The following is an 8,984-nucleotide window of genomic DNA, read 5'->3' as shown; positions in this document are numbered from 1 at the left end:
CAATGGGAGACAGGTCTGGACTACAAGCAGGCCAGTCTACTACCCACACTCCTTTAATATGATGCCACGTGGCTTGGCATTGTCTTGCTGAAATAAGCAGGGGCGTCCATGATAACGTTGCTTGGATGGCAACATATGATGTTCCAAAACCTGTATGTACCTCTCAGCATTAATGGTGTCTTCCCAGATGTGTAAGTTACCCATGCCTTGGGCACTAATACACCCCTGTACCATCACAGATGCTGGCTTTTAAACTTTGCTCCCAGAACAATCCAGATGGTTATTTTCCTCTTTATTCCAGAGGACACAACGTCCACAGTTTCCAAAAACAATTTGAAATGTGAACTTGTCAGACCACAGAACAGTTTTACACTTTCATCTTAGATGAGCTCGGCCGTTTTTGGGTGTTGTTGATAAATGGCTTTGGCTTTCCACAGTAGAGTTTTAACTTGCACACAGATGTAGTGATGAACTGTGGTTACCGACAGTGGTTTTCTGAAGTGTTCCTGGCCCATGTGGTGATATCCTTTTCATACTGATGTCGCTTTTTGAAGCAGCACCGCCTGAGGGATCGAAGGTCACGGCCTTAGCCGCTTACGTGCAGTGATTTCTCCAGATTCTACGAACCTTTTGATGATATTACAGACTTTAGATCATGGGTGTCAAACTCTGGCCCGCGTTAATGTTGATTTTTACCTCAGAAGGCTGCAAATTGAAAAGAGGCATTTAATTTTTTAACAAAATTGTATTTACAATGCCCTTAATGTTTTTTTCGTTTGTTTTTTGAAAGTTGATTTTGCACTATTAAGTTATGTAAGCGTTGTTTGTTCCATATTCAGTGTTAAAGCAAATCAGTGTAGCAAACTGAGCAATAATTATTAATATTTTATAATTATTATTATTATTTGAAACTGGATTTTGCATGTCACTATAAAGTTATGTAAGCCTTGCTTGTTCAATATTCAATGCAAAAGTTGTCCGGGTCCCTTTTAAAAGGTTAATTTGTTGAACCTTGGCCCGCGGCTTTGTTCAGTTTAAAATGTTGGCCCACTCTGTATTTGAGTTCGACACCACTGCTTTAGATGGTGAAATCCCTTAATTGCTTGCAATTGTTCGTTGAGAAATGTGCTTAAAGTGTTCGACAATTTGCTCATGCATGTGTTCACAAAGTGGTGACCCCCTCCCCATCCTTGTTTGTGAATGACTGAGCATTTCATGGAAGTTGATTTTATACCCAATCATTACACACCCCTGTTCCCAATTACCCTGTTTACCGGTGGGATTTTCCAAATAAGTGTTTAATAAGCATTCCTCAACTTTCGCAGTCTTTTTTGCCACTTGTGACAGCTTTTTGAAACATATCGGAGGCATCAAATTGCAAATTAGCTAATATTTGCAACAACAAAAAATTACGTTTTCCAGTTTTACCATTTAGTATATTGTCTTTGCAGTCTATGCAATTAAATACAGGTTGAAAAGGATTTGCAAATCATTGTATTCTGTTTTTGTTTACGATTTACACAACGTGCCAACTTCACTGGTTTTGGGGTCTGTACAACGCATTATGTAACAATGGTGCAACATGTAATCATTTTATATATTGTCACCTCATTATGTAATCATGCCACATTTTGTTATGAAATTTTTGAAAACAATTTTTAATCAATTAATCAATGAATCAATAAAATGTCTCAAAGGGCTGCACGACGACATCCTCAGGTCACATACTACATCAGGGCAAGAAAAAACTCAACCCAAAGGGAACAATGAGAAACCTTGGAAGGGAATACAGAGGTAGCATCTCTCACTGTTACCATTAGGGCATTCCAGAGTACTGGAGGCCTAATAGAAAACACTCTAAAGCCCGCAGAGGGTTTTCTTGGGCCCCGTGAATCACTAATAAGCCGGAGTTATTGGAACGCAGATTTCTGACCATATGGTAGAATACATCCATCCCATCCATCCATTTTCTACCGCTTATTCCCTTTTGGGGTCACGGGGGGCGCTGGCGCCTATCTCAGCTACAATCGGGCGGAAGGCGGGGTACACCCTGGACAAGTCGCCACCTCATCGCAGGGCCAACACAGATAGACAGACAACATTCACACTCACATTCACACACTAGGGCCAATTTAGTGTTGCCAATCAACCTATCCCCAGGTGCATGTTTTTTGGAAGTGGGAGGAAGCCGGAGTACCCGGAGGGAACCCAGGCATTCACGGGGAGGACATGCAAACTCCACACAGGAAGATCCCGAGCCTGGATTTGAACCCAGGACTGCAGGAACTTCGTATTGTGAGGCAGACGCACTAACCCCTCTGCCACCGTGAAGCCCTAGCAAGATAGGGTGGAGCTAGACCGTTTAGTATTATATACGTAAATATTAAAACCTTAGTCACATCTGATTGCATAGTAAGCCAGTGCAGGTGAGCCATCCATCCATCCATTTCCTACCGCTTATTCCCTTTTGGGGTCGCGGGGGGCGCTGGCGCCTATCTCAGCTACAATCGGGCGGAAGGCAGTGTACACCCTGGACAAGTCGCCACCTTATCGCAGGGCCAACACAGATAGACAGACAACATTCACACTCACATTCAAACACTAGGGCCAACTCAGTGTTGCCAATCAAACTATCCCCAGGTGCATGTCTTTGGAGGTGGGAGGAAGCCGGAGTACCCGGAGGGAACCCACGCATTCACGGGGAGAACATGCAAACTCCACACAGAAAGATCCCGAGTCTGGATTTGAACCCAGGACTGCAGGAACTTCGTATTGTGAGGCAGACGCACTAACCCCTCTTCCACCGTGAAGCCCAAAACAACAGACTGCATTAGCCGGGAATCGGACCCGGGTCTCCCGCGTGGGACGCTAGAATTCTACCACTGAACCACCAATGCCTGTGCAGGTGAGCCAGTTTAGGCGTAATATGATCAAACTTTCTTGTTCTTGTCAAAAATCTATCAGCCGCATTTTGAAGCTTTTAATGCTAGACATAGGGAGACCCGAAAACAATACGTTACAGTAATTGAGACGAGATGTAACTAACGCATGAATTCTGATCTCAGTGTCTCTGGTGGACACGATGGGATGAATATTAGCGATATTACGGAGATGGAAAAAGGCAGTTTTAGTAACACTCTTAAAGGCCTACTGAAACCCACTACTACCGACCACGCAGTCTGATAGTTTATATATCAATGATGAAATATTAACATTGCAACACATGCCAATATGGCCGGTTTAGTTTACTAAACTGCAATTTTAAATTTCCCGCGGAGTTTCTTGTTGAAAACGTCGCGGAATGATGACGCGTGCGCGTGACGTCACGGACTGTCAGGAAATATTAGCGCAGCACCACTTGCGGCTAAAAGTCGTCTCTTTTCATCGCGCAATTACAGAGTATTCTGGACATCTGTGTTGCTGAATCTTTTGCAATTTGTTTTATTAATAATGGAGAAGTTGAAGTAGAAAGATGGAGTTGGGAAGCTTTAGCCTTTAGCCACACAAACACACGGTGATTCCTTGTTTAAAATTCCCGGAGGTGAAGCTTTACTATGGATCAGAGCGGTTAAGCGAACATGGATCCCGACCACTTGTTAACCGGCAGGTTTTGGTGTGAAAATGGTGTTAAAAAGTCACCTCTTACCAGAGATCTGTGGAGTTTGCGCCGTCCTTGTATCTGCCGTGACTTCCCTCAGACATTGGCCTCAAGACACCCGTGGACACACCCCTCCGACTATCAGGTACTATTTAATCTCACTAAAACACTAGCAACACAATAGAAAGATAAGGGATTTCCCAGAATTATCCTAGTAAATGTGTCTAAAAACATCTTTATTTATTTATTTTGTTTTTTAGTCCATCGCTATCAATATCATCATCCACAAATCTTTCATCCTCGCTCAAATTAATGGGAAAAATGTTGTTTTCTCAGTCCGACTAGCTCTTGCTGCTGGAGCCTCCCATTATAAACAATGTGAGGACGGGAGGAGCCCTCACCCTTGTGACGTCATCGTCTGCGACTTCTGGTACAGGCAAGCCTTTTTTATCAGCACCGAAAGTTGCGAACTTTATCGCCGACGTTCTCTACTAAATCTTTTCAGCAAAAATATGGCAACATCGCGAAATGATCAAGTATGACACATAGAATGGACCTGCTATCCCCGTTTAAAAAATCTCATTTCAGTAGGCCTTTAATGTGTGAATCAAATGAGAGTTGGATCGAAGATATTACCAAAATTATTTACTGAGTCGCTTTGTGTAATTGTTTTGTAGTCAAATGTTAAGGTGGTATTATTAAATAAGTGCCGATGTCTAGCAGCAACAATTCCTTTTTCTTAGCGTTAGGTGCAAAAAGTTGCTGGAAATCCATTGTTTGATTTATTTTAGACACGCCTCCAGGTGACTACAATCTGCCGTGTTGGTCAGCTTTAGGGGCATGTAGAGTTGGGAGTCATCAGCATAACAGTGAAAGTGAACACCGTATTTGCGTGTGATGTCGCAGAGCAGTAGCATGTAGATGCTGAAAAGTGCAAACCAACAACCGAACCCTGTTATGCCGCACGTTATCCTAACATACTCCGAAGTCACATTGTTATGAGAGACGCACTGCATCCTGTCAGTAAGATGGGAGTTAAACCAAGAAAAGGCCTAGTCTTATATACCAATACGTGTTTTAATAAATGGGTTGTACTTGTATAGCGCTTTTCTACCTTCAAGGTACTCAAAGCGCTTTGACACTACTTCCACATTTACCCATTCACACACACATTCACACACTGATGGAGGGAGCTGCCATGCAAGGCGCCAACCAGCACCCATCAGGAGCAAGGGTGAAGTGTCTTGCTCAGGACACAACGGACGTGACAAGGTTGGTTCTAGGTGGGATTTGAACCAGTGACCCTCGGGTTGCACACGGCCACTCTTCCACTGCGCCACGCCGTCCCTAATAATAATATGTTCTAATAGAACGTTATGATCAGCGGTGTCGAAAGCAGCGCTGAGATCAAGTAGCAGCAACATGGCTGACGCATCAACATCCATAGTTAGCAATAGATCATTAGTCACTTTTGCAAGGGCTGTCTCCGTAGACTGATTTGCCCTGAAACCGGACTGAAAGAGATTGTTGACGCTAAGTGTTCATTTAGCTGCTGTGCAAGAATCTTTTTAGAGAATTTTCAAGTTAAAGGGAAGGTGCGAGATCGGCCAGTAGTTTACCATTAAGTCAGCATTGCGGTTATGTCTTTTGAGCAGAGGATGAATAACCGCTTTTTTGAATGCTAGGGGAACAGTACCAGAGGAAAGTGATAAGTTAATAATATTAAGCACTGATGGACCTAATATTACAAACAGCTCCTTGATAATTTTCCCAGGAAGTGGGTCAAGTGAACATGTTTGTTTTGTCCCTGTGGAAGACCACTTCTTTCCGGAACCCTCTGACCACCAAGGAGAGACATGACGGCGTGACAGTTTTTTGATTTTGAGCTTTCTCTGGTCGGGTCGCTTTGCAGCACTCACCTCTTCCGCCGTCTCGTTCTTCCGGTCGCTTTTCAGCCTTCCCCGTCTCTGGTGACGGTCGTGCTGTTTGCGTTGCTTTTCAGCTTTGCACTTGCGTCTCCCTCTCTGTCTCGCTCTCCGCCTTGCTCTCGCTTCCGCTTGTCGTCTGGTTTGGGTTCTCACTTTACCAACTTTTCAGCCTCTCTTGCCTCGTCCTTCTCGGCTGCTGCCCTTTTACACAGTGACAGGTGATTACACAAACACGCAGAGGTGGGCCATCTATGCGCCTGTCGCCCTTCTTGGAGCTGCCCCCGCCTCGCTGCAGGTCTGCCGGCCACGCCTCCTCACAGTCCCATTTACAAGTCGCAGGAGTTCTCCTGTTATTTCTTCAAAAAGCGAGAGATTACCAATTGCAGCTGGGACGCATTATCTATAAGGTCCTTTCTATTGACTATGAACTAGGGCTGCAAGATTAATCAACATCGACTCGACATCAAGGTTTTAATTAAATACCCGCAAGAAGTTTACTTTTTTTTTCATCGCCATCACGGGTATATGAGTGACAGACATGTTTGCCAAACAGGATTGTGGAGCTTCACGTTTCTTTATCTGTTGCTTCAAACAAAGGGAAAGAAGGTCTCACTGTGCATAACAGTCTCGGCATCTGAGTGTGTTTATTTTAACAGTAAAATTAACTAAACACAGTAAACCCTCTTTTCAATCATCCACAATCTTTGTCTTGGTGGGTGGAGAGCGACTCAGCGAAACTGCAACCACAGGAAGCAGACAGCATCACGATTCGCCAGTGACAAGTGTGGAAAAGTAACAAAGATTAGGAGGAAAAATAATATGATTATAAAGCCAAATGTCTCTTTGCGGGAATACTTGTGATGGCAACAAACAGAAAGACAATGTCCAACATAGTCTTAGGGAAAAAAATGCACTTTAAGATGTTGAATATTTATTTAAAGTACCAGTAGATTGGAAAGACATGTTGCCTCTATAATGAAGCTGTTATCATATATATCTGATTTATAACACCGAAAGACAAGATTTGACAGTAAATACATCAAAATAGTATCAAATTCACAGAGATTCCCGAGCCATTTTGAGAAATGGATGGATGGATGGATGAATGAATGGATGGATGGATTCATCTTTATGGTCATTTCCCAAGTACAACAAAATGTTGTTGGTAATGAGTAAGATCTGTGACGTAGAAGTGAGAACCACAGATCCCTTCCCCACTAACAACAACGCTAATCATGCAGACTTTGAGAGAGCCAACAACGATTCCTTTGGAAAAAAATTATGATCCAGAACTTTATATTTTTTAGCCTGAATATAAAGAGGATGATCTACAAGTTTTAGACGCTGTGTGTTAAACAATGCCAGCTTTAGTGAAACACTAAGCATCATTTTGTTACGACTGGTTGGCATAGTGATGCCAAATTGGTCCCTTCGTGGATGCGTCGGGATGAACACAGCAACGGTAAGTGTAAATGATTTATTACACTTAACAAAAACAGACTATGAACAAAAACACTGGAGCTAACAGACAAAAATAAACCAAGGGCGCTAGCATGAAAGCTAGGAATAGAAAATACAAAAACTACACTTGGCACGAAGCACACAAAAGAGTAAACAAAAAACACTCAGCATGAAAGCTGGAATATCGAGAGGCTTAGCGTAAGAGCTAGCGAGAAAATACATGTAGTAGACAGTCGTGAATGTTGCTCGAAGGCAAATTAGAGTCCCAGAAAGAATAACGAAAAGGGAAGGGCTTAAATAGCGGAGTAATCAAAAAGTGACAGGTGTGCAGAAACCGTGATTAGCAAGTGGGATCAATGAGCAGCCATGGTGACTGACTAAACAGGAAGTAAGAGTGTAGAACAACAGTGATACAACAACTGGAAGTATAAACCAAATGTGGTGATCCAAGTAGCGGATCGCAACACATTTAGCACTATTAAAGTGCTCAACAGAAAATAAAACTAGTAACATAAAAAAACGATCACTTCCTGTACAATGTCTGCTCTTACTGTGATGGTGACTGATTGGATGATCATATCTTCCTGTTTATATGAGGAATTAATCATGATGCATGCGAAGGCTTAAATGAAAAAGTTGCTGCCTGCAGACGTGTCCTGTCTTTGTCTTGATACCCGGGTATAAATTGAATGTCACAGATGAACAACTTCTAGATTCATGGCTAAATCCTCTTAATATCCAGATGAGAGACATGATTTATAATCTAGAATAACTTCGACGAGCGGAGTCGTGATGCAGCAGCAGCTGGACAACGGTCGGCTTAATGCTGCAGCATAAGCTAGCATTAGCTCTCTGTAATCAATACGCCGCTAAAAAATTGTTGGTCTGCGTTAGCGCTTATAATAACAATATCGTTAATATTTGGTCAATATTCAGGTCATAATTTGTAAAAAGAGCATTGTTGGCGGGTTTTAGATCTTTATTTAAAAGGGATTTGTGAGCCAAATAGAGAGCCCCTATTGACTCAAATGTAAGTGGACTTCTTGTTTATTTATTTATTTATTTACGACTTAGAATACATAACGATTGTGAATGATAAACAGCACATTTCTTTCAAATGTTTGCATATTTCCAGTATGACTGAGCTGCTGATATGGTCAGAGTGCAGAAGCGATCCCACGGTGACGTCATCCAACCCCAGATCTATGGAAATTGCTGAAGACATTCAAAGCGAAATATTCTAAATGGCCATCTGAATTTGTGGCATTTTGTCACGTTTAGACGGTATTTTCACATACTTTATGGAATGTAAATACAATTGCATATGGTTTAATGGATACAACGAAACACAAATAAGCGTATAAAGTCAACTTGTTTTTCCATTCTACTGGAACTTTAAGTTAAATTTTGACTTGTAGATTTGACAGTCCATTTATATTGTTTGTTGGTTTATTTAAGAGAAAGTAATTTACTTGCCAATTACAGAACAAATGTAAACACTTCTACAGTAATGAGAAATAAAGGTTTATATAAATTAAAATGGTTATTGGCATAAGTGTTATCTATGATGATCCTATTGCATTATTAATAGTTGTATAGTATTGTATAGTTTATATCAATTATTGATTCAATTCAAGAGCACGATGTAGAGAAAAGCTCTGAGTCTGTCTGCATAAAGCCAACAATGTCTTTCTTTACTCGTTATTTTCCCAGTTTATGCATATCTAATGTTTAAATAAGAAATCCCAAATCGAATCACGATCGCAATTTTGGAGAAAAAATCGCAATTAGTATTTTCTCAAAATTGTGCAGCCCTAATAAGAACAAGAAAAATGAATCGATCTAACAACTTTAATATTTTTTATGTACTGACACTCTACTTGGTATAGATCAGGTGTGTCAAACTAATTTTAGCTCAGGGAGGAAAATCTGTTCCCACATGGGCCAGACTGGTAAAATTATTGCATAATAACTTAAAAATAATGACAACTTCAGAT

This window comes from Nerophis ophidion, linkage group LG04, assembly GCF_033978795.1.
Source record: "Nerophis ophidion isolate RoL-2023_Sa linkage group LG04, RoL_Noph_v1.0, whole genome shotgun sequence".
NCBI lineage: Eukaryota > Metazoa > Chordata > Actinopteri > Syngnathiformes > Syngnathidae > Nerophis > Nerophis ophidion.
This window is presented reverse-complemented; position numbering follows the sequence as displayed.